This window comes from Marmota marmota, unplaced genomic scaffold (genome assembly GCF_001458135.2).
Source record: "Marmota marmota marmota unplaced genomic scaffold, marMar, whole genome shotgun sequence".
Taxonomy (NCBI): domain Eukaryota; kingdom Metazoa; phylum Chordata; class Mammalia; order Rodentia; family Sciuridae; genus Marmota; species Marmota marmota.
Window position 1 is genome coordinate 40,802,305 of NW_025999932.1, and position 25,696 is coordinate 40,828,000.

General features: G+C 44.8%; 1 protein-coding gene across 1 annotated transcript in view; it reads right to left on the bottom strand.

Moving 5' to 3' along the window:
- The window catches only part of Cby2 (chibby family member 2), an 80,219-nt gene that overhangs the window by 54,360 nt on the left and 163 nt on the right, over positions 1–25,696 (bottom strand). The gene's annotated exons all lie outside the window — the stretch shown is intronic.

Here is a 25,696-nt window from a genome sequence, read left to right on the forward strand (position 1 = left end):
TCATATTTGGATGCTGACTCACAGTAAGGGGTCAGGGGTGAGGGGAGGAATAGAAGTTCATGGGATTAGACGAAGGGGAATGAAGGGAAGGGATGGAGAATAGGAATGGGAAAGACAGTAGAATGGATAGGACATAATTTTTCTATGCTTCTACATGAACACATGACCCATGTAACTCCACATCATATATAACCGCAAGAATAGGAAGTTATACTCCATGTATGTATGATATGTCAAAATATATATTACTGTCATTATATCTAAAAAGAACAAATAAAAAATCTGATAAATGATCAGTATGGTTAAAATATTTGAAGTATTATCCAAGGGTCCTGTTCATGTTTATTTTTTCACCTGAAAGTTTACTAAATCTTTAGTCCTTTACTTTAGTATATTCAGATAATCTATTTCACTTATTAAATGTTCTCTTGAAAAATGAAAAAAATTTATCATATTTTACACTTGAGCATTAATCAAAGGGAGAACTGAACACAATAAATTGGATAAGGCACTTTAAATCTTCTTCACAGAGTCCTACAGTACTCTTCAATTCAGAGTTATAATATCATGTTTTAATCTCTACCATTGAGGGAGTCATTGGGAGAGTGCTCCATTATTTTTAGGGTCTGTAAACAAGTCAAGATGGCGCCTGGCATTTTGCCAGAGGGAGTGGTTTGTGAAGTAATGCCAGCGAGCCATTAAGTGTGGAGATTCCTTATTGGTTGATTGTGTATCTAGTTTATGTTAATTAAGATAAGCCGTGTGTAATGTATATATACCCCTCCTATCCTACAATAAACGGCTCCCACTCCTGCTGTATCAATGTACACAAGTTGCTCGTCACCCCCCGGCTATTTTGCTGCAGCCGGACTGCGGCACATTATTATCTCCAAAATTCTCATCCCAGCCTCTCACCCTTGTTCTGCAAGCTTTGAGGCCACCACTTTTTTTTTTAATCTTTTCAGAAGATGCCAGCAGAGTTTCACACACCCAGGACTCCTATTCCTTCCTGGTCATTAAATGGTTTGTCCTGAGATGTTGCTCTAGTCAAAAGTGAGCCATAGAGTTCTGTGGTCACCAGCTGAGGCCTCACTTGCAGCTGCAAACCTGCCCCATCAAAAGAGGCAGAAGAGCTAGAGATGGAAATGGAAGGAAGTTAGGATGCAGTGCACCCACCAGCTGCCCCTTGACTTTTCCTGTATGTTAATTACATAAGGCGAAGGTGATCTAAGTGAAATATAAAGCAACGATCAAGCTACACTCCCCCTGCCATGAATTCCTACCACTGCAACACCTTCTATCCCATGTGGCAAGAAATAGTTCTGCATCTAAACAACTCTCTGCCTATGGGAAGCCCCTATCAGGTAAAAATAGAAGACACTGAACAAGAGAGGATTAGGAGTTCGCGCTCAGGACTGGTTTGGGAACCAACACTCTCCACCTGCCCAGAGTAGACTTTCACATAAGAGCAACAAAATGGCAATCCCAACTTCTCAGGGAGTCCATCCAGAAGGAGGACAGGCCAGCCTGGTCAACACAGTGGCAACAGAGCTGTCGGTGCAAATGTGATCTCAGCTTAAGCATGGACAAAAAGTCTCATATTTCAGGAACAAATGAATATAACCTGTGAGCCTTGCCACCCAGAGATCTGGAAATAAATACCCCCACCCCCACTCTCTCTTTCCCTTCTTCACTCTTATTTTTTGTTCAGTTTTGTTTTTAGGTACTAGAAATTGAACTCAGGAGCTTTTTACCACTCTATATCTCCAGCTCCTTTTATTTATTTGTTTGTTTATTTGTTTATGTATTTATTTATTTTGAGGCAGGGTCTCCCTATGTAGCTTAAGGCTTCACTAATTGTCCAGGCTGGTCTCAAACTTGCAATTCTCCTGCCTTAGCCTCCAGAATCAATGAGACTGCAGGCATGTGACTCTGCACCCAGTAAAATTAAGGTTCTCTAAGATGAGACAGCACAGATCCAAACAGGACCGGAGCAGAAACGAGTCTTCATTCAGAGCCCTTTGCAGTGGTTTCCCCAGACATTCACCAGCGTAAGCTGCCATCTTTCTAACAAGATGAGGGAGCTGGCCCCTGGGGCTTCAAAATGAAGTCTTGGCTTGCCCAGGATCCCAGCACACTCAGTATTTATGTTTAGCATTAAATACCTCATGCAAAAATCATGACCTTAACTCCTGGGGCTCCTGCTCCCTCAGAAACAACTCAAGTCAAAGCTTCAGGTCACCCATGCTACCACCAAAAGGGGATGCAGATTAGTACCCCCAGAAGCAAATCATTTCTGCAGCTTCAAATTCTCCTTCATTTAATTAGCATGGCTGGTATGAGCTGAGTCATTTAGAATTCTTTATAGCCTCCTAATGGAAAAGTTAAATCTTTAGAAAACAAAGCCCAGATGTCTTGAAGTTGAACCTTGAATTGAAATAAAATACAGGCTATGATTTGTCTTAGGAAATATCAGCTTCCCAACTGCAACCAGAACTACTCTGACTTTAGTAGCACCATTTGAAGTGTTATGTACAGGACTCATAAGATCTAATAATTCCTTTGTGAACTATGAAAGAAATCTATCATTGAGGACTTTGTGGTCAGGAACACAGATTTAGGGGGTCAAAACACCAAGCATTCCCATTCTTGACCCTTCCACATGAACCCTTAATTAATTATAGGTGTCCTCATGTGAAAAACACTTTCATAACTGAAGGGTGACCCGTTCCCATTCATAAGCAGACCACAAATCAGTCATAATTCCCTAAACACTAGGAAAGAGCAGCTCGATTTGTATCTGTGTTGAACTTCAAGTGTTGCATAATTTATATCTAAAATCCACTCTCATACATCTACTAAAATACCCACTCTGACCTTCGCTCCCAATCCCAGCTGCATTAAAAGGAACTATAAATCACTGGAGCACAGGCGCCCAATCACAGCCCGGCTCTCTCAACGCCTGGCAACTTCTCCCCTTGATGAGTTCATCATCCCCTAGAACAGGTTATAAAAAATTGTTCACATTTTGAGATAATAATTCAAATAATAGCTCTTCATTTTATGCTGAGGCTCGTTGTCCACCCGGCTGAACCCAGTGAACGTGCAGATGTGCATCCAAGTTCCATAGAACCTTCCATTTAGCCCTGCCTGAGAACACTACCCTCCGATCCAGGCTTACACCCATCCATGACCTGTTCTCACGTTAGCAGAGCTATGCTTTTGTTACAGAGCTGGGGCCTTTTGAGAAACTAAGGCCCCATGAAGAACACCCCAACTTCAAACCCTGATTCTCACAACTGTGTCAGAAAGATTCCAGATGTGTTGCTCAGAGGAATAGGAATGAGTTTATTAAAGGGATAGGAAAAAGGAAAGGGGACACTCTCAATGGGGAAAGTGGGTCCTCTCAGAGAGAAAAGAGACAATGTGCCCCTCTTGCACTCCAGTTTTATTGGGGATCCCAAAGAAGTTTCCAGAGAGTCTTGCCCAGGTCCACTTCTTCACTTTTGTCTGACAACAAGATGACACCAGACTTTTAAGCCCCCACTGCCTTGACCACTCTAGGTCATGTTGGCCCATGCTGACCAGTTCTAATTGAATTCTTACCCATACATTTTTACAGATTTTATGGTTAGGAAGAACTATTCTTATCTCTCAGATTTTCAGGATCTGGTCACCAAAGTCTCCTGGGTTCCTCCCATTGACATTATCTTGGGCCTGCATTTCTTCTCCTGCAGCTAACAGGCAGTTTGCTGAGGAATGTACACATCCTGTCCACTGAGGCCAAGCAGGGCTTCGGGTAAATTACCTCTTGAAAAGAAGCACAGTGGGGTCAGCACAGTGGGCCCATTTTATAGAATTATTCTTTTAACTTTGTGCTCTCAGTATCATAGTGAGAGACTCTCACCTCCTTTCTTTTCTCTCTCTCTTATCTTAAGGGATGACTTTTTTCCTTGTGACATTCTCAACTGCGGCCCAGGCCTCTCTCCACGAGAACCAAGTCAGCAATGTGCCAATTTGTTTGTTCTTCCTACATTTCTGAGCCTTGAGATCATGCCTGGCCTCTTCACCTTAGAGGACAATTCTTTACTGCCTGGGCAGGGTCAAGAGCTAGACAATGCACAAACACACTACTCAGGGTCAAAGGTGTTCTTCCAGTCTTCAATTTCAGAACCAAAGGGAAGGAAAAGCTGAATATATAAAAGGCCACTCTGTCTTCCTTCAGGAAAAAAATCCTCTGAGTCCTGATCGTCAGGACCAGATGCCCTTGGAACAGGAAGGTGGGAATCCAGATGAGAATAAGAATCAAGAAGCTCTCGGCAGAACCTGGTGCACAGAGGCCAGGAATGAGTAAGACCCTGGCAAGGGTTAAAGCAAAGCCGCTTGCTAGATCCTAAAGGAGGATAAAGGTGATGCCCAGCTTTGTAAAGAGAAAAGGCGCCCCCGTGGCAATGGCAGAGTGCTCTGTCAAAACTATAATCTCTGAAAGATGTTAAAATGGATTCTCCCTGAGTCCATTTACAGTCACCTGGAACAATATGCAGTAAAGGGAAGCCACCCGCATGGGTTTATGAAAACAAACTGTTATCAGCCTCACCTCATTTGGCTCTATGCTGGAGTGACAGGCAGGTGCTGGAAAGCAATAGATGTTATCTCTGGAGACTTCTGTTAGGCTCTGGGTTTGCTTATTGCCACCAGCAACCTAAAGAATTGGCCTTTGATTGAGTAATGTGCAGCCAACAAAGAACAGAAAGCCCTGTTTGGGAAAGAAAGGGGGACAGAAGGCAGTGGGAAAAGTGAGGTCCACTCACTCTGTCCAGCTTCAGGGGCACACAAACAGTGACAGATTCAGAGTGCCTGGAAATTTGAGGTGGAGGGACCTATCGTCATTCTGTGCCCATGGTAGCTCACAGCGGCTTTTGTTCATCCTGGTAATGAAATCCACTTCACAATTATGATTAATTTTCTGAACTTGTGTCTAATGAGTGATTGTTTTTAAAGATTCTGTCCTGAGTTGCTAACAAATCCTGAACAAGTTTTGTTAATGTGAAAATCTAAATAGACTCAACTCTGGGTCAAAAGTGATAATGCATTTTTACTATTTTTGATAAATATTAACTTTTGCTAAGGTGAATACTTGTCCTAGTTTACCAGGGAAGTTTCCACTGCACGCCTATTATCTGAGCAAAATCATTCCTATCTCTCCTCTAGCTGCCATCAGGGACCCAGGCTGGTGACAAATCATATGCTTATCCCAGCCCTGGATCACATATAAGGCTTCTTTCCCCACCAGGCTCCTGTCTCCCAATAACCCTTCTGCCTTCTCTAGCCCATTACTTTTCTACTGCTCCAAAGATCATTAATAATTCATTATTCATATCCCACTTACTTCCAAAAGGAATTAAAATTGTATACAAGGCATTCACTTGACAAATATTTACCAGACGTCAAAAGTTTCCATGAAGGCCACCTGAGGATATACCTACCTATGCACAAACTTGTTCAAATAAAAGTTTAAGAGGCAACAAAATCCATCCAGAAGTGGAAGATTATTGGATTAGAGACAATGGGTGAGACAGTAATTAGAACTCTTTCTATATTTGCCTTTAAACTTCCTGGCAATGAAACCAAAAAGTAAATTATAAAGTGTGGAACATTGGTCATGTTGCCAGAGGACATGAAGGACGCTGAGTCCTAGAGAATGCAATCATGTATTCATTAAATATGTACGGAGTACCCACTGTGTCCTAGGGATTGTTCTGTGTATCAGGATATAAAACAGAACAAAGAGACAAAAATCCCTGCCTGCCAGGAGCTTATATTCCTGTAGAGTTAGAAAATAAGGGGCTGGGGATGTGGCTCAAGCGGTAGCTCGCTCGCCTGGCATGCGTGCGGCCCGGGTTCGATCCTCAGCACCACATACAAACAAAGATGTTGTGTCCGCCGAGAATTAAAAAATAGATATTAAAAAATTCTCTCTCTCTCTCTCTCTCTCTCTCTCTCTCTCTCTCTCCCACTCTTTAAAAAATAAAAAAAAAGAAAAAAAGAAAATAAATAGAGAATGTGCCAGATAGTGGTAGCGCTATGGAGAAAAATGAAGCCCAAACTACAGAGGGCTTGGAGAAGGGCTGCAGTTTTAATAGGATGGCTAGGACTTTTCAGAAGTGTGAAGAGGGAGTGGTCATGGGGATTTCTTGGGAAGAGTCTTCCAGACAGAAAACAGCAAGAGCATTGACACAGCTGGGTGTGGTGGTGCACACCTGTAATCCCAGCAGCTCGGGAGACTGAGGCAGGAGGATCACGAGTTCAAAGCCAGCCTCAGCAAAAGTGAGGCACTAAGCAACTCAGTGAAACCCTGTCTCTAAATAAAATCCAAAATAGGGCTGGGGTGTGGCTCAGTAGTCAAGTGCCCCTGAATTCAATCCCTGGAACCCACTTCCCCCAAAAAAAGCATTGACACATAAGACCAGAATGGTTCCAGAACACAACCAGGAGCAGATTGTGAGGACATCAAGTCAGGAGTGGGGCAGGAAGGGACACAAAGTGGAGGTTTTTCCTCCCTAAAGATGGAAAGCCACAGGAAGATTCTTGTTGGAGAAATATCATGACCTGACATGTTTCACAGGCTCATTCTGGCTGCTCTGTTAAGAGTAGATGCAGAGGAACAAAGGACAGAAGTAGACCAGTTAAGAGGCCAGTTAAGGACCGTGTGAAATTATCCAAGCAAGAGAAATTGATGAGCAATGGTCAGGTCTTGGGTGTGTGTCAAGGTAGAGGCAATAGTATTTGTTAGCAGATTGCAAGTGAAGTGAGAGAGAAAGAGAGGATCAAGATGGGCCTGGCACCGTGGGGAAAGAGCGGGAGTGTGGTTCGAGCCATGTTAGATGGGACATACCTAATGGACATACCCAGAAATGTCAAGTCAAGCAGGTGGTCAGATAGGAGTCTGGGGTTCTTGGGAGTCCTTACAAAAGGACATGGAATGGTAAAGTGGACAACGTCTTTAATAGATATTTATGCCAAAATTCAGAAACATTTGTTTTATAGCCATTCTCCTATCAGCCTGCAATAAAAATCAAGGGATATTTTTCAACCATAACTAAGTGAGGTCCTTTCCGGAGGCATTCAGATAGTGTAGCAACTGTCCTAAGATGCTGCCTTCAGGAACATAACTTAAGGAGAGAGTGTACTGAACCCAGAGGAATGGGCAATTCGTGCAGATCTCGGCCTGCCTCTCATCACTATGATTTCGAGCTTGCCTTGGGCAAGAGTGAGTGCTTTGATTGGACTTATTCTCTGGAGCTGATGGTCAGGCAGCAGAGCTGACACTTTGCTATGAAAGGAAGAGAGTCTGATAAATTCTCACCCAGATCAAAGCCTGTCTCACCCTTACTTGAAGGCTGGTCACTGGGATACCCGAAAGACATAGCTGCATTTTCCTTTAAAAAGATCCATGAACTTATAAAAAATTGGCAGATGAATCTAAAACTGAAAACCCAGAATGAAAAGCCAGTGCTCAGCAACAATCTGGAATTATCCAGATTGGGTAAATCTTTTCTGGCAAAAGTTGGGATCTCAGCCAGTGATTAGCATAGACAGATATAAGTTTATTCCTTCTCCAGACAGTAACTGAAGAGTCCAAACCACACCAGTCTAGAGGGAAAAAAGAAGTGTGCAATTGTCAGAAATATAACAGAACTATCAAGAGTACATATCAGTAACATAAACTGGGAAACATATCCATGTTTGGTTTTGCCTCTGAGAGTGTAAAAATCACATTTTTAAAATAACTTGAAACCAGGGATTTAATTTGTCTTGCTAAGTCTGTATCCCCAACATCTCCCAGAAAAAGATTAGCATATAGTAGGTGTTCAATAAAACATTGGCAGAGGTGTTGGAAACAGGGCTCCAACAAACGCACCGGGGAGAGCGCGGCGGAGGAGCGCGCGCCTGGCTCGGGTAAGGGCTGCGGACCTCGCTCCCTGCGCTCCTGGGGAGACCCGCCCCGGTGCCTCCAATCAATATAAACTTCTAAAAAAACAAAACCTGCGAGCGCCATCTTGTGGAAAGCAACATGACAACATCCCAGATTCCAGTCACCAGGCTGGGGGTGGACACTGGCACTTACTTATGTGACAAAGTGCTAAAAGGCCAGGAACTGCTGGAAGTGGAAGGCTAAGAAACTTGTCTTGAAACTGTATTTGCATACCAAGTACCAAGTTTGTCTTGGATTTGGGTGAAGTCCATGGAGATTGTAGGGGGCAATCTAATCTCCCAGAAGTCAGCTCTTGACACTGCCCCCTGAGTATAATTGAGAAGTGTCCATCTCAGAAAATGTCTTTAACCAGTTCTCCATTCTGCTCCCAGCAGTTTGTAATAACCTAACCTTGCATTCTTCCTGGGTGCTTCAAGAGACCCCTTGGATGTGGTCCAAAGAGCTCTCTGGACGCTTCAGAGCATCTTCTGACTTCCGGCTGCTCCTCCACTCAGCCCTGCACCCATAGGCTGGTTTAAATTTGCCTCTCTTCTGATTTCCCCCATACAAGTGTGGGGAGGGGCAGGAATAGTCATCTGATCATCATCTACTTGCTGATCTCAGGAGACCCCCAAACACAGCACCCTTGAGTTCTGTGTGGCCTCTCTGTCCCACTGGGCTTCTCTTTTGTGTCATGCCCACCCCATTCCCAGGAGCCAGGCACAGGCCACCAAAGGAGGATGTGAAAAATCCAGTAACACTCATGGTACACCCGAGTTCTTTAGGTTTTGTGGCTAAATTGGAGCTTTGGTGGAACCTCTTCAAAAGAGTAAAGAATAGTAATTACAAATTTAGATTCAAACGTGATTATTTATTTAGACTGGAAAATCACAGCAAATTACAGGCACTTCAAAGATGCAGCTCCTTTTCCTCTGAATTAGTTATTTGACAACTGACCAGAAATGCCTAGGTAGTAATGGATGGCAGGCTGGCACCCTCTTCCGCGGAGGGTCAGTCTGCAATTTCAGCAAGTCCATTCACAGTGGCCAGAGCATGTGAACGTCACTGGATTCCCCCAGCCATGAACCCACATGTGTGAATTCTGTCCCCTTCAGGGCAGTTCCCTGCCCACCTGGAACAGTGCTCAAGAGGATGAAAGGGGAGGTCATCCGGGCAGCTTAGGGGTCTTTGTCCTGGGGAGCAGCATAGATGCTTAGGATGCTTTGGGAGCCACGTGTCCCAACTCTTCAATTTAGCAGCCACCCACAGACTCGGCGCTGGGCCTCGAGATTCTGGAAGGATGTGTACAGTCCCCACAATCCACAGGGCTGCAACTTCCACCTGACACAAGCAATGACGAAATCTTCCTGGCCAGTCCCCTCCGCTAGGAGATGGGCTGGGAAAAGGAGGTCGAGGCAGGTGCATGGTCTTAGAACCCCGGCGACCGTGCAGGTGGGGTGAGGGGCGGGGCGCTGTCTCCATGGAAACAGGGCTCCAACAAACGCACCGGGAGAGCGCGGCGGAGGAGCGCGCGCCTGGCTCGGGTAAGGGCTGCGGACCTCGCTCCCTGCGCTCCTGGGGAGACCCGCCCGGGTGCCTCCAGCCTTCCAGGCTTGGCAGATCCCGAAGGAGGAAGGAAGGAGCACTGTGGAGGGTCGGGGTAACAAAGAAGCGTCAACTCGACAGACTCCTTTGTTTCTCTCTCCCCTCTCTGCGCCTCCTCCGCCTTGCCCTCTGTCTTCCTCTCACCCCATCTCTCACCTTTATGAAGGGCAGTGTTCAGTTTTGATACTTGTACAAATAAAGGAAGACCCGGTCCCTTGCACTCCAGAACACTGGCCTTGAGTTGAAAGGAAAAGTGTAGATGCCGGTGGTGCATCTTCCTTACCCCTGCAAGGCCCCGAGGATCCACCAGGAAAAAATCCCCAGACCTGAAATCCCAGGCTTGCCTAGCCCTACTCCTGTCACCCAAGGCAAGTCACTCAGTTTCCCCGTGTTCCTTCCTCCCAACCTCTGTAAACAGGGAGGGAAACAGCGGTCCTAACTAGCCTTCCAGGCACTTGGTGAGCATTGGTGTTTTACCAGTATTCTATGCCATGTGTGGGCTCCAAGTCGCTCTGCTTGAAAGTTCAAACTTGAATACATTTATATATATATATATATAACTTTATATATATATATAAAATCTCCCTAGGAAGTTACGTTTTAATGAGAGCACTGGGTGTCTATACTACTAACAACTGCAGTGATTGGTCCAAGGGGGTTCAACAGAACTTTTTGACTTCCATGTTTGCCCCTCCCCATGTTTTAATGTGGATCCAGATCAGCCCAGGCATGGCACAATGGAACTTTCACAATAGGTCATCCTTGTTCCCCCGCAAGAGGGAAAGCAGCTGCTTTCATAGAGAATCCTGGCAGTAAGTTAAAGGGCTTAGTAACAGCCACAGAAGATAACAGCAACAAGCATGGCTTGCTTTGCAGAGCACTTGTAGGGTTCCCTGGGATCCTTTACAGAAATGAGATTCCTCTCCTTGCTCCAACTAGTATTTCTAAACATTTGCTGGAAGAACCCCAGTGTCACCCAAGAGCCCCATGACCCACCCCGTTCTCTTCTCTAGCTCCTCTTTGCTGTCTGAGTCCACCCAGCACTTGTCCCTTGGGTTTTCCCAATGAAGGAGGGTAGGTTAAACACATGGGAACTGAAATATCCAAGACAGAAATCTAATTTGCAGTTAGTCTCCTGTGGATCATCCATTTGGTCTCCTGAAATCCCCCTATGTGCCAGGCATTGTAGTAGGCTACCATCTTATGGATGAGGCAGACATACAAGCAAATGAGTGGACCAGTGGCAGCGCAAAGAGAGCTGAGGGAGGAGACAGACTTTTTCTGCAAGATCCTGCATGTCTTCCCAGTAGAAGTGAATTTGACTTGAGTTTTGAAGAATAAATAGAGTTGCTGCTTTAAAGTGATAGGAAATTCAAAAGCAAGGCTGGGACTCCAAAAGAAATCCCACTGTGGAAGAGTCAGCAGAAATAACATTTGCACCCTCCAGAAAACAAGCAAGATGATGAATATTTGGGAGCAGAAAAGTGAGAGCCTGGAAACCCCAGTGTTAAGGATGTGCAGGCAGGGCGACTCCTGCACTGGCTCCAGAGACACAGGCGCCCATACCATCCAAGCTAAGGCACCACCAGCCCAAAGGCCTGGCCTCTTTCTAGGCTGACTCTTAATGTTTCAAAATGTAACATTGTTAATAGGTACAAAAAGAACTGACAGGAAGTGGGCATGGTGGCATACACACTTAATCCCAGCAGCTGGGGAGGCTGAGACAGGAGGATTGCAAGTTCAGAATTAGCCTCAGCAATTTAGCAAGGCCCTAAGCAATTAAGTGAGAACCTGTATATAAATAAAATATTTTAAAAATGGCTAGGGATGTGGCTCAGTGGTTTAAGCACCCCCTGGTAAAATCCCCAGTACAAACAAACAAAAAAAGACTGACATGAAAGATACATGCAGAGTTTTGAATAAACTGATCTGTCCTACAACCAAATCTCTCCAGTCTCCTCTTGGAAGTTCCCCCCACTACTCTCCACCAAAGCCAGAGGCTTGTCTTGCATCATGAGACAGGGTATGAAGCCCTGCCCTCCCATTTCTCCTGATGGAGACAGAGTCATTGTGTCCTGTTAAGAAGGGAACTCAGCTGAAGATTCCCCACCCTCCCCAGAACTTAGCCAGTGATCTGCATTCATGAATCCTCAGCCCACCCCTGCTGATCTCCTTGATCTTGCTGTTTTATTTGGCCTTTTCACTATCAGGTCGTGCAGCTCAGAATCTTTCAGCCTAGAAGCATCTGCCTAGGTTCTTTCTGTTACACCAAAAAAAGAGATGCTGGCTTAATAATGGAGTTTACTCCATTTAATCCCACTGTGGTGGTTAATTTGGGTCGTCACCTTGCCTGGATTTGAGGATGCCTAGAAAACTGAACTGGTAAATAGGCTGTGTCTGTGAGGATATTTCCAGAGAAAACTGGCATGGGCGACAGTGAGCTGAGTGGGGAAGACCATCCTATAGATTAGAGGTCCGGAATGAAAAGGCAGAAGAGAGAAGCTAGTCCTGCTCCTGCTCTCCCTTTATGAAAGGTTTGCTTTCCTGCTGCTGATGCCCATGGACATCAGACTCTAGGTTCTTCAGCCTTTGAACAGGATATACAGCCGCTCTCCAGGGAGACCTTTGGGACTTTAGCCTCTGACGGAATCAGTCAGGTCTGCACCTTCTTCCCCGGCCCCCCCCCACCTCTTTCTCATCCTGAGGCTCCACCTTCTTGGACTGAGCAACTACTGGTCTCCTCATCTCTTCAGCCTACAGATGGCCATTGTGGGACTATTCAGCCTCTAATTGTGTGAGCCAATCTAATAAATCCCCTCTTAGAATTACATATATTCTATTGGTTCTGTTTCTCTGGAGAACACTAATACAGCCTGTATGCTCTAAATGTGGAACCAAGAATCTGGGCCCCACTATGATGCTTTAGCCTTTTGGAGAAAGGGATGCGTAGGCAGCCTAGCCCAAGTCCTGAGCTGTTTCTCAACTCCAGGATGAGCTTTTCAGTCCTGTCCTGATGGGGGTTGTGACACACTTCAGCTTTATGCTGGTTCGCAGCTTCTAGCCATGCTTTCAGAGCTGATGTGTGTGTTCCCATGGCTGGGAACTTATTGCCCCAGGAGCAAAGCCTGAGTGGTTCATGGACACAACCTAAGGAAACAAACACCAGTACTTCCCACCCGGGGCTGAGCTCTCAGTTTTCTGAACTCCTGAAAACAGGCAGAGCTCAGCAGCTCTCAGCAAATCAGTCTGTGAAACCAGTTTTCCATAGGGTCTCAGGGATCCTAGGAAGCAGTGGGGAGAGATTCAGGGACAGCACCCAGTGATATGAGGCACGCCCAGAAGCCACTAGATCCCAGAACTCTGGAGCCTCTTGGCTGCAGACATTTGTTTCTTTAGAAAGGACTTACTGCCACAAGGCTGTCCCTCAGTGAATAAGGATATGGGTCAAATAGGTTAATAGGTCTAGCAAGGTCACCCATTCTCTATTCTCAAAATTCCTAGCTTCTGGAAACTTGCAGGCTACTAACACCATCTTGGGCCCTATGGCATGTGCAAACTAACCATCTCATCTGGACTTCGGAGATTTCCAGTCTTCACAATTTCATAATTGACCTGGGTAATTAGGCTTGGGTATTTACCTGCTCTGGTTTTGGGCAATCATACCCCCCCCCAAAAAAGTCCCCTTTTACTTGATCCTACAGCCTTCCCAAAAACCATGGAGGCACTTTCAGGTCGTAAAAGATACCTTCCTCTCCTGATCTCTTGATTCGGTCCTCTCAAGTCCATTGTGTGGAAACTTGGACCCTCCAGCCAATGCTGCTGCCCTTAATTGTTTATGTGGGTGGAGAAACAGCCTATATACCACTATGGGAGGTGGGGGAGAGGCTATGACACTGGGCAGTAACAGCAGAGCCTCTTCCCATAAATAAGCTCCACTGGAACTGCCCCTGGCTAGCTTTTAATTAAGTGGGGACTGTCCAGCCCCTTCACAGGCTCAGTGTTCCAGGAGCACTGAGTTTCCTACACTGGTTTCCTACAGGTCCCCCATTACCTCCTCTTACAGATAATTACTCTTCCAACTCATGTTAAAACTCTCCTCTTTTTTCATTCATTACATAATCACTCTATATTGTATTTTTATTTCTCTCTGCTTAAGCAAGACACTTTCTTGAAACGCTTAGGTATGCTTTCTGTAAACTGCCACCCAGTGCCTGACATAGCATCTGGCACATAAAAATGTCTGCAAGAAATGTTTATGGAAAGAAAGAGAAAGGAAGCAAAGAAAAAAGAATAGAAGGTTTATCATTTTCAGAAGGACTTTCATTGCTGTCTGGTTAATACACTGAATGATAAAAATCAGGATTCACAAATCTTTGAGCAGCCTCAAAGGGTGAGACAAAACTAGCAATGTAGTGGCAATCCATGTAAATACCAGTTTTAGGTTCAAAAAAGTAAACGCAAATTTAGCAGAGAAAGAAAACACACATAAAGGACACGAAAGCTGCCTTCAAATGTTTGCAGCTCACTGTGGAGCAAATCTGTTGTGTATAACTTCAAAGAGCAGACCCAGGAAGGCTGGCTGGAAGCCCAAGGAAAGAAGATAGTAGTAGAAGTTCTTCCCATTTGTTATCATGTGCTAAGTACAGTGCCTGGCACATAGAATTGCATCTTAGTTATCACTATTATTACCAGCGTCATAGTCATTATTGTTTGTTAGAGCTGCCCAACTGTCTTCCTCAGTTGGAAATCCAAGGTTATCCCCCTGAAGTGACCTGTCTGGGCTATTTGCAGACCTGATCCCTAACCCACTTGTGGCTACCCTTTTTGCATAACCCTGAGATTCTAGGAACAACACCCCCTATGTCCCTGTAGTAAAAACCACAGATGCAAATCCTTCCTGAGGAACCCATTTTCCCACTCCCAGCATTCCTTGCAGTGTCCCTCCTACCAACTCCTCTGCAGCATCTCTTTGAGGTTGGAAAATAAAACTGCTTTGTGTGAAAGCTCTTTCAATCTCATATAGATACAAATGCCTTGTATCTTTGGGGATATGCCAAACTGCTCTTAGTATTTCAGAATTAATCTTATTAGAGAAAGCTCTGTTTAATCCCTACTGCTGTTTACCAGAGAGGTTCAATAATTCTGCACCTGTTCCTACGGCTGCTTTACCACAGACCCTTCTCTGATTCACTACTGGGAGGAAAATGCGTCTGCAAACCTGGACAATGGGAATCTCGCCTTTGGTTTAATGACAGTGGTGTATACAGTGGCGTTTAAGTCTTTATCTCAATCTCTTAGAAAAAGAAAGAAAAGTAAAGGGCAAGGGGAGCGTGCCAATTGTGAATCATAACCAACGATATAATGAAGTCGCTTCATGAACTATCCAACTCAATATGATTATTTATGATAACTATCAGTATTGCTCAGAAAAAATGGAGTCCACTAGAGTATCTGCTGTGTCTTCCCAAAGAATACAGGAAACTCCTGTCCTTGACCAGATTACCTAGTTCATAAAATATATTTTGTATATAAATAAATATGTGTGTGTGTGTGTGTGTGTTTTCAAATGAAACTGCTGGTTCTCTCACTCCCAATACACTTCTGGACCTTGTCCATTTGGAACCATCCATGAATCATCCAAACAACCAACCATACAAGATACTCGTTCATTCTTTTTGACAAATATTTGTGGAGCTCCTACTAGGCGCCAGGCACTATTCTAGGTAGTATAAATACAACGGTGAACAAGAAAGCAAAGTTTCTATTCCTAAATACACAGAACCATGGACCTGATTCATTAAGGACTGACAAAGTCAGGAGGAAAATGAAACAATGTGAAGAGATTTATGGTGGCCAGCTGGAGACGGGGCAGATGAGATCAACAGCTCAGGGAGGCCTCAGTGGGCAGGAGACATTTGAGCTGGAACTTGAGGAGCAGGAGTCAAGTGTTTGAAGATATTCAAACGGATGAAGACCTTTCCAGACAATGGGAAAGGCTAATGGAAGATGCCTCAGGTGGAAACAGGCTATATACAGCAAGGGGAGGAAGCAGGGCCAGTGTGGGTGACCTTGGGGGTCTTTCAAGGTGAAGTGCGGAGGTGGGTTTAAACAAAAGAGCAACACAATCTGTTGGATGCTTTCACAAGATCACCTCTGAAGAGTGGATTGGTAGAGCACAAGAGCCAAAGCAGAGGAACCATTATAGAAAAAAATGGTGATTTTTACACAAGGATGATCACACAGTGGTGGAAAGAAAAATTAATTCAGGGTACTTTTGTAGGAGATGAACCAAGAGGACTTAAAAATTTAAAATATACTGTGGCATCCCTGTGACTTCGCCATAGGGATGACTTATTCATGAATGTTTGGGAGGATGAAAGAGAAAAGGCTGCAGGTTTCTTCATTTTAGCATTGGGAGAATTATATAAGAGGTTCCTGAACTTTCTCAGTTCTTGGTATCTTTGGTTTCTGAGTTTTTCATGGTGCCAGAAGTCCAAAGGAAATCCCTAACCATTCCATTCTAAAAAGTTTACCCAAATAAAAAAATATTTGTGGCTCATCCATATGTCACATTTATTTTTTGGCAGTACCAGGGATGGAACCCAGGGGTGCTCTACCACTGAGCTGCATCCCCAGCTCTTTTTATTTTTTTATTTTGAGGCAAGGCCACACTAAGTCACCCATGCTGGCCTTGAACTTGCAATCCTCCTGCTTCAGTCTTTTGAGTCATGGGGATTATAGGCCTGTGCCACCATACCAACTTTTGGTCACATATTTATGTCCCAACTCAATATGTAGAAGATGAAGGAAGAATTAATGTTTTTATTTCATTCTTAAATAGCCACAATGACCTATAATGGAGAATGTGTACCCACTGAGAGGTGTGCAATCTCAGATCTTGGAATCACATGGGGCAATGGCCAACCTCGTTTCCTCTTCCACACCAGTTTTTGTACATACTTGGCTTCTGATCTCAACAACTGCCAAAGACTCAGCTTTGCAAAATATGCCATCATCAAAAAGAATATAGCAAACCCTAAAGTTAGTAGTTCCCATGATGTGCAACAAATGTTGAGTATGTTTCATGTCCTTCAAAGATTTAGAATATACTGTGGCATCCCTGTGAGTTCTCCACAGGGAAACTGGGTGCACAGATTGGCCATACTATTTAGTAGTGGAGAAGGAGGGCTGGCAAGGCAGAAACCGTAAGAGAGGGCTGCTTAGATCTGATTTGCTTGTTGGACATTCAAGGAGAGTTACTGACCAAGGGGTTAAGGAAGCATAGGCATTACAAAATAAATCTTTTCCAATGGTAGTATAGAAGAAGTATTTATTATCCATTTATTATTAGCAAGTACAATGTTCTCTGCCTAATTTTTTGGACAACTAACCAGAAAACTTTTTTCTTTCAGCTGTTGTTCTTGAGAAATCTCTTGGCTTGGACTCAGCTCATTCCCTGACATTGTAAGTACTGAACCCAAATAACATGATAATGACCTCAAATAATTCTTAAATTGTTCTCACTGTGAGTCAGCTTCCTTATATCAAAGAAAACATTCGGCATTTGTTTTTTGGGGGGCGGATTGGCTAACTTAGTTTAAATGCATCACATTTCCCATGGAGTCTGCAACACTGGGTAAATCTTGCATGCTCCCACCAACAAGGCATCCAAGGAAATGTTCCTACAGGATTCTAAGCCCTGATCTGCAAATTTTGAAATCCAAAAAGGTCTTAGGGCTGAAAACTTTTTTGATGAATTGGTGGCCAATTTATTTGGCCCTAAATCCTAACTCACCTGTTTCAACACTGACATCTTAGTCCACTGGTATTGTGGATAGGGTGTACCCCCAAAACAACTGACTCAGAGCTCAACTGGAAGGGTAATAGAGGAAAGAGGGCCAGTGTGGATGGTCCCTGGAGGGCTTTCAAAGTGAAGTGGAAACCATCAGGGGACTTTAACCAACTAAACCTATGTGGGACTCTTTGAAGTTTTTCTTTATCCCATTTACTGTGAAATTGTACATGTTTGCTGCATAAACACTATGAATATTCATCATGGCATGTTTCTCTGTAGGGTTGTTCTATATCTACAATATATCTGGTGTATTTGAATTCCACAACACAACTGGCCCCAAGGATTTTGAATAAAGTTAGTCTTAGAAACCTAGGGTAGGAAGGGACCTAGAGATCATCTAAGTCAATCTATTAATATTATAAATGAGAAAAGAAACCTATAGACTTATATGGCAAAAGGGAATGTGTTCAAAATCATGTACTGGGTTTGGAACAGAGCCAAGACAGCTGCCCCCAACTCCTTGAGGTGGCCTATACAATTACTTGCACCTGTTCCAACACTGACATCTTAGTCCACTGGTGTTGTGAATGGGGTGCACCCCCCAAAACAACCCTCTAGTGAAATAAGAAATCAAACTGTCTAAAACCAAATATGCCAATTCCCAAAAATCCAAAGGCTGAATGTTCTATGCTGTTCTGATTTAATAGTTATCAGTAATCCTGCCTTGTTGACAATACATTTGAATATTTGAAGGAGGTTAATTAAAAAGCTCTCTGTAGAACCTTGAAAATCAGTGCAGTAAACTTTTAACTAAAGATGTCTTTTCATCTAAATGAATTTCCTTTTAGCAAGTAGGAACTCTGAATATTATCTCTGTGTTCTTTTAAATAATTGCCACGAAAGCCTCTAAATATTTGAAAGAATCTCTAAGATGCTGAATTGTAAAGATTAGAAAAAAGATATAGTTTGCTTATCTCCTCTTGCAGAGTGGTTGATTTAGACTAATCAGACATACCTAGTTTGAAATCCCAACTATGGTGCTTAGTAGCTATGGCCTAAGGCCAGTTACCTAACATCAGTGAGCCCTGGTTTTCTTAGTTGGCTAATAGGATAATCACACTTTACCAGATTGCTGTGAATCTTTAAATAAAAAGGAACCCCCCCCCCAAATCAAAATACTTTATTCTGTCCTAGGCACACAGAAAGTGCTCAGTAAAGGACAGAACCTTAACTGCTCCCTCCTCTCCTCTTCTTATCCTCTGTACTGTCTTCATCAAGGAGGATTACTGTTTAGCTAGAGCATGTAGAATAGGCTTTGGGACAACAAAGTCCAGCAACCAGGAGGGAGCCCTAAAGAGGACCCCTAAGTGCCCTCCCCCACCTCTCTCAGCCTCCATGAGAGCAGACCTGGGTCCACACCCTAATGGGGCCATTTGTGACTTGTCTACCCTTGGAGAAGTCATTTGACTTTTCTGAATCTTACTGCGGTCACTGTAAAATGGAGATGATATAGCGTTTCCTGCACAAGGCTACCATGATGACGAGAGGGCAGGTGAAAGCCCAGCAGCTCAGAACACTGTACAAATACTTGCAGCATGGCGGAGCACGGCAGCAGCGCCCGGATGGGGAAACATCAGAGCCCAGTCAGTTTGTACTGATGCTGGACAGAATTCAAGGACATTTTAGGGTGGCGGCCTGGGAGCGGTTGAGAAAGGTAGCAGCGGGGATTCCTGAACAGTAAGTCACTTGGGACTGGACATCCCTGACCACCTCTTCAAGAAAGGGGAAACCTTGAAGGGCAGGAGTCTTCAGGAGTAGAAGGGGAGAGGCCTGGGGCACCCAAGAGGAAGGGTTAAAAGGGTGGAGAGAGAGGGGCCTCAGAGATTCTGAGAGGAGCCAAGGCAGTCACCGGAGCCCTAGAGGTTCTAGGGGGAGGGACCTCAGGGGGCCAGGAGGTGGGGTCTCAGGGGTGAGGGGGTCAAGGGTAGGAGCTTACAATTTTGATTCAGCCCCCTGGTTTTAGAACTGTGTTCATCAAGACTTTTTTTTTTTTCCTTTAAGCACAAAGTATTTATAGTAAAATCCTCTTCCTCCCCACTTTGATTCACTTTTGATGCTCAGGATGAAATCAATATTTTTCCTCAGATGACTTTTTTGACATCTGTAAAATCTGGGCTCCATTTCTCATCTGTCAAATGGGAATACATAGCCTACATCAAGACTTGCTGTGAAGGTTAAAGAGCCCATACTGTGGCCCACGCCATGGAAAGGTCAGACCCTTCCCAAAGCCTCTCCTGACTGCAGACAGTCAGCAACTTGGGGGTCTAGAGCCAGGGTCTTCAGAGAGCTGACATTTGTGTGGATGAAATAGTTGGATGAGGACACAGATGTGTTGAAGATGGAAGGACAGAAAATGGCTGGCAGACCAACAAAAAGTTCTTTGGACAAGCTGGAGAGAATGAACTGCCTCAATCAGAGGGGAAAGGAACACAGTTGCCCTTTTGGAGTGGGCACTGTGAGCTCAGTAACTAAGTTGGCAGGGTCTGCTGTTCCCGGACCACCACAGGGTGTGGAACACAACACAGTGTCATCTCATCTCTGCACAGTTGCCTGGGCCTACGCTTTTGTTCTGGTCCTGGCTGCTTCTATTAGGAAGCCCTTGACCCAGTACAATGCCCCCAGAGGGCAGTCAAAACGTGGGGAAGGCCCTGGAAAGTCCACCATCTACTGAAGAGTAGAGGAACTGCAAGGGGGAGGAATCACAGTCCACACATTCACCCAGTAACTATCACCCGCTTTGTGCTGGGAAGGGTTCCAGGCACTCGGGTCACATCAGTGAATGAAACAAAGACCCCTGCCCTCAGGGAACTTACCTTTTAAAGGAGGAGACAGAAGACACACACCGAAAATGAATAACATCCTTGGTACATTCAAGACATGCTCTGAGAAGAAAGCAGGATGGGTTAAGGAGGATCCGATGTGCACAGCAGAGCAGGTGACAGGGAACAGGGCATCAAGGACACCTTTCATTAAGAAGGCAGAGTGAAGGAGGTGTGGAAGTGAGCCAGGCAGAGATCTGGGGGAAGGGGCCCTGGGGACAGTAGAGCAAAGGCAGAGCATGGTAGTGACAAAGAGCCACCTCTTTATTCCAACAAAACATGGTTCAAATGAAGTCCTTGGGCTGCTTCCCCAGAAGAACATAGGTTCTTGTGATCAGGAAGGTAGAAGAGACCCAGGGGACGCATGAGAGAAAGACAGTTATGTCGACCAGGCCAGCAACCACATCCCTGTCTGTCTCACTGTTCCTCTTAGCCCAGGACAAGCGCCTAAGGACCACCTGAGTTGCTCAGAGGATACCTGCTCATCCTTAGGGTGCAGTCTGCTCTCTTGCCTCTTTCCCTCACCCCAAAGACCTTGTTCTCACCCAGCTTCATTTGGTTTCTGAAGCATGATTCCTTTCAGTAGGGCCATAGCTCCTGGGAGAGAGAGAAGAACTGAGGACAGCACTGCCCTCCATTCACAGAAACCAGAGGAGAGAGACAGGCCCTGGTAGCTCCTTTGCCTTAATAACCACAACCAGAACATGGAGTCCTTCTGTAGGCTACTCAGCTGGAACCTATTACCCTTCCTCTTCTCATTTGCAGAGGGAGTGTTCTGTTTTGTTTGTTTACTTGTCATCTACTTCTGTCTTCCTCATTTATTTCAACTAAGCATGTTCACCTTAGAATAAAAAATGAGATCTAGAAATAAACCTCACCTTGTGGAAATCTGTCAGCCTCTCATTTACTATGCAGTGTGGAAGGTTTCTGGAAGTATGTTGACCTTGACATAAAGCTTTACCCACTTCACTAAATAAGCATATACACATCATCAGTAAGTAAGCTTGGCAAAGCCCAAAGCACATGATTAATACTCTCTTTATTTGTTCATTTATTCTTTTGGCAGATTTTAATGAGAACCTGTTACATACCCAGCACTATACTACTGAGAGCAGGAAATAGAAACGCGTTAGGCAGACAGGGTTAAGGGCCCCTCCTTAGGTGGCATTTTGCTTCCGCACTTCTGCCATTGACCACAAATGGAGTAGACAGCTCATGGCCAGTGACTCCATCGGAGCCTGAACATATGTGCCGAAACCCTGAGGCGAAGTGGCATGAAATCAACATCCTGATTGGACAGGAGGTGCATAAACACCGGGTACCCTGGTGTGACTGGACTTAAAGACCCACTTCTTTAAAAATCTCTAAGCCTGTGGTCTTCAAGGTCACCTAACTCCCCTCCAAGGTTACCAATATAAGCCCCTAGATGATAGACACCCAGTCCTCTTGGGACCCCGCCCCCTATGGGAGCCCTGTTTTCTTGCTGTTACTTTGCTCTCACCCTTCATGTCCATGGATTTCATTCTCCAAGTTCACAACAAAGAACCTGCACGTCTTCGTGTCTCACAGTGACCATGGGTAGGTATTTGGTGGTGAGCTATATGAACATGGCACTTACCACCACCAAACCAACAGCCTAGAGCAAAGGTCCCACCTCCCGACAGGGGCCGGAAAGAGAAGCCAATGCATGAGTAAGTAAAGGGAAAAAAAGAATCCGACCTCTTCATGTGTCTTTTGTTTCCTCACCTTTGATAGAGATTTGGGAACAGAGAACTGTTGCTCTACCATAAGAAACACAACAGGACTGTGTGATAACAAGCCTGCCTGCTAACTGACCAACCAAGACCGTGGCAGGACAGAGGCAGAAATGGAAAGAGCACACACCATTCATTTCATCCCTATGGGAAACTCAGCCCAGAGTTGATGCTGTCTCCAAGAGAAGCCACGACCTCAAGACTTCGTGAATGCTTCCAATTTTTAGAAAAGCATTATTTAAACTGAATAATAATGTCTGCCAGCCTGATTGGATGGAGGCGGCCGTCTTGGGAAGCTGGTCAAAAAAAATGAATGAGCTGCAGTTATTCAACATAAAGTTGCTTTTCCTGTTGTAACCACAGAAATTAACCTGCAATCTGTCAGAAACTATGATCAAAATGGATCAAGATCTGAATCACAAGTCAGAGCTAATGTTTGCCTCAGACACTGGGTATCTGGTTGCTCTTACTATTTATTTCTGCCTATAGGCTTTTTGTAGAAATTTCTAGAAGAATTAAAGGGAAGGTGTCTAGAAGGGAGTTTGTTTTCTGATCTTTGATATGAGAATGAAGCTGACTAGATCCTCTTTTACAAGGCCTGAGGAGAATATGGAAAGAAAAGGCTTCTAACCCTGAATGACGGTAAGCTGTTGACAGGCAATCTGGGCTGTCTAGAAGAACAGCTGATTCTGATCTCTTAAGCAACTAAAATATCTGAAAAGTGGGAAGCCCTGAAGTGTAAGCCTTTGATGGAATGGAGGTGCCTATGCATGATCCTCTCACATCCCAGAGTGTGGCCTTCAAAGAAAACCAAACTGAACAGCCACTAAAGCAGTAAATATCCACTCAGAACTGCTGCAGTAGGAGAAAGGAGACCTCAGTACAGAACTGGACTCAGCTCTAAATGCAGCAAGAGCGAGTAGGAATTTATAGCCAAGGAGCTGAGTGGGACCCCTAAGTAAAAATGTACATCAAGATGCCAGGAGAATTGGGGCTGGGGCTGGGGCTGGGGCTCAGCAGTAGAGCTCGCCTTGCATGTGTGAGATCCTGGGTTCCATCCTCAGCACCACATAAAAATAAATAAACAAAATAAAGATATTGTGTCCATGTATAACTTTAAAAAATTTAAAAAAAAAGATGCCAGGAGAATGGATGGAAGATTAAGAAGGAGCATCAAGAGAGGGAATTCTAGTTAAACTTATCTGACAGCATTTTTCTTCCTTTCCTTCCTTCTTTTTTTTTTTTTTTAAATCATACTAGGGCTTGAACTCATGGCTGTTTTACCACTGAGCTACATCCCAGCCCTTTTTTAATTTTTATTTTGAGAGGGGGTTTCCGTATATTACCCAGGCTGGCCCAAACTTGCCATCCTCCTGCCTCAGCCTCCAGAGTAGCATGGATTACAGGCAGATGCCACTGCATGCAGTTCTGACAGCATTCTCATTAAAGACAAACCAGGGAGGTCAAACGTCACCTGGGGGATAGTGGGAGATGAGGAACCTGATCAGATTATCATCAAGGGTGATTGCATATAGATAAGGAGGGGCGGAGTTCTTGCTAAACTGACTTAGCAGTGTTCTTGGTACAACTGGTTTTTATAAGGAAGTGCACAGATGGGCCTGCCTGGGAGCAGGTTCAAGAGCCTGATAAAAGTGTGGTCAAGCAAAGAATCCTTGTCACCCCTTTCAACTCCTCTCATCATCCCAGCGCTGGCTTGTGGGGAAGGCATGGAGACCGAGGGTAAGTTAGACGTGAATGGCAATAATAGATGGTGTGTTTAAGTTTTAAGTGAAAATAAGACTAGAGCAGCTTCTCTTAAAGTGGAAAAGGTTCTAGAGCCGCTGGTCACAGGGCAGATTCTCTAGAAATCGACTGTAAGGTGCAAATAGGGGAGATACAACCTGTTGAGATGCAAAACATTTCTCAACCCCTGAGAAAGGAAGCAGCAGCAGGACTGGGCCCAGGGATGGTCCCTGTGGTGCAGACTTGATAAGCTTCTGCCAGCCTGCTGGGCATCTCTAGGTGAGTTCTGCCTCTCAGGCATCCCACCTGGGTTGACTGGGCTTTCATATCCACCTTCCTCAGTCATGACGTGAGACGGGCCATCCAAGAAGGACCAGTCTTCTAGCAAGAGACTCTGTAGCCAAGGCACACCCTGCAGGAGCTGTCTGCTGACCATACTCCCCACAGCTGGGCAGCAAATCCTTCTTTGAAAAGAGGTCTGAGTAGAGCACCTTTGTGTTCACCACACCAGCTGATCCCAGCAGAATCTGTCCCAGGGCTCTAACAACACTGTGGGTGGACAGATGTGCCCACTGGCCTATGATAAATGCCCTGGCCCATTGCATCCTCATCTTGAACATCACATTGCTTATGTTAGAAGTGATCCTGGAGATGTCCTCTGAATGATTCCCTAGAACAGAACTTCCCAACTGGCCAGGAAAAGTAGGCCAAGACACCTCTCTGTTCAGAACTCTTGCCTCCACAAGGAACAGTCTTGTTAGCTTAATCCCACTGTGAAAAATAAAGGTTACTTTTAAAACTTTGTGATGCACTGCTCTGGACCCACATGATGGCCCTTCCTTCAGTCACTGGCCATAGAGTCACTGGACTTCTATTATACACCAGGCTCCAGGCCGACAACCACAGGAAGTAGAGAGGAGAACAAGTTATACAAGTTCACTGTCATTGAGACACAGACACATGCCTAGTGAAAGAGAGGTCGAATAAGTCAACATAGAGATAGAGACATAATTAGACAAGTGACAAGTGCTGCAGGTGAGAATTTCGGACAGGGTAGGGAGGAAGGTTTGGAAGACAAGAGGTCAGAGACACAGGAAGGCCCTACAAGGCATGGGATGGTTTTCGTTATATTCTAAGCACAACAGAGAGCTGCTGTGTGTGGTGGGGGGCGGTTCTGGAGGGCTAAGCAAGGGAAGGCCTGGTATGGTTTGTATTTCTACAAGACTTTCCATGGAGAACAACTAGCAAGGTGGTGGCAGTGGTCTCAGGAAGCTCAGTAATCCAGACTAGAAATGCTCTGGTCACTGTGGAGAGTCACAGCAGAGATGGGGAGGCAGAGGGGAATGCAAAATGCATTTTTGAAAAAGAATCAGCCCTTCCTGCTTTTGAGAAGTTCCCACTGTTGGAAAAACAAAATGATGACTTCAATAAAAATAAAGGCCCAGATGGATGGGCATAGGGTGGATCCTGGAAGGCTTCCTGGAGGAGTCAAGATGGGGGGGACGAAACTTAAGTTTTTGCCCAGTGAGACGGGAGCGGGGACTTCTAGCAGAGATGACAGCATATGTAGGAGCTGTGAAAATGAGCCTTGCTGACCTCCAACCACAGAGACCTAAATGACCAGGGGCCCCACCCACAGTGTCTACTCCAGCCTGCTGGTGCTGGTCACTTTGGGTTTAGACGTCTGTTCTCATGACTCTTTTTCCTCTCAAAATTCAAGCTCCTGAGAGTCTGTCTTATCTATTGCGACAATAAATATTTCTTGACTAATAAATATTCATATTCTCTAATAGTCACACTGCCCAACTCTTAAGTGCCCATCGCTTCTTCACTTTCTGGTCCTCCTTGTTGACGTCATATGATGCAGTATTTGCAAAGTCTTTGCCTCCACGTGTGGCCTCCCCATCAGCTTGTTGAGGGTAAAGGCTCTGGAAGTTCTATTTTT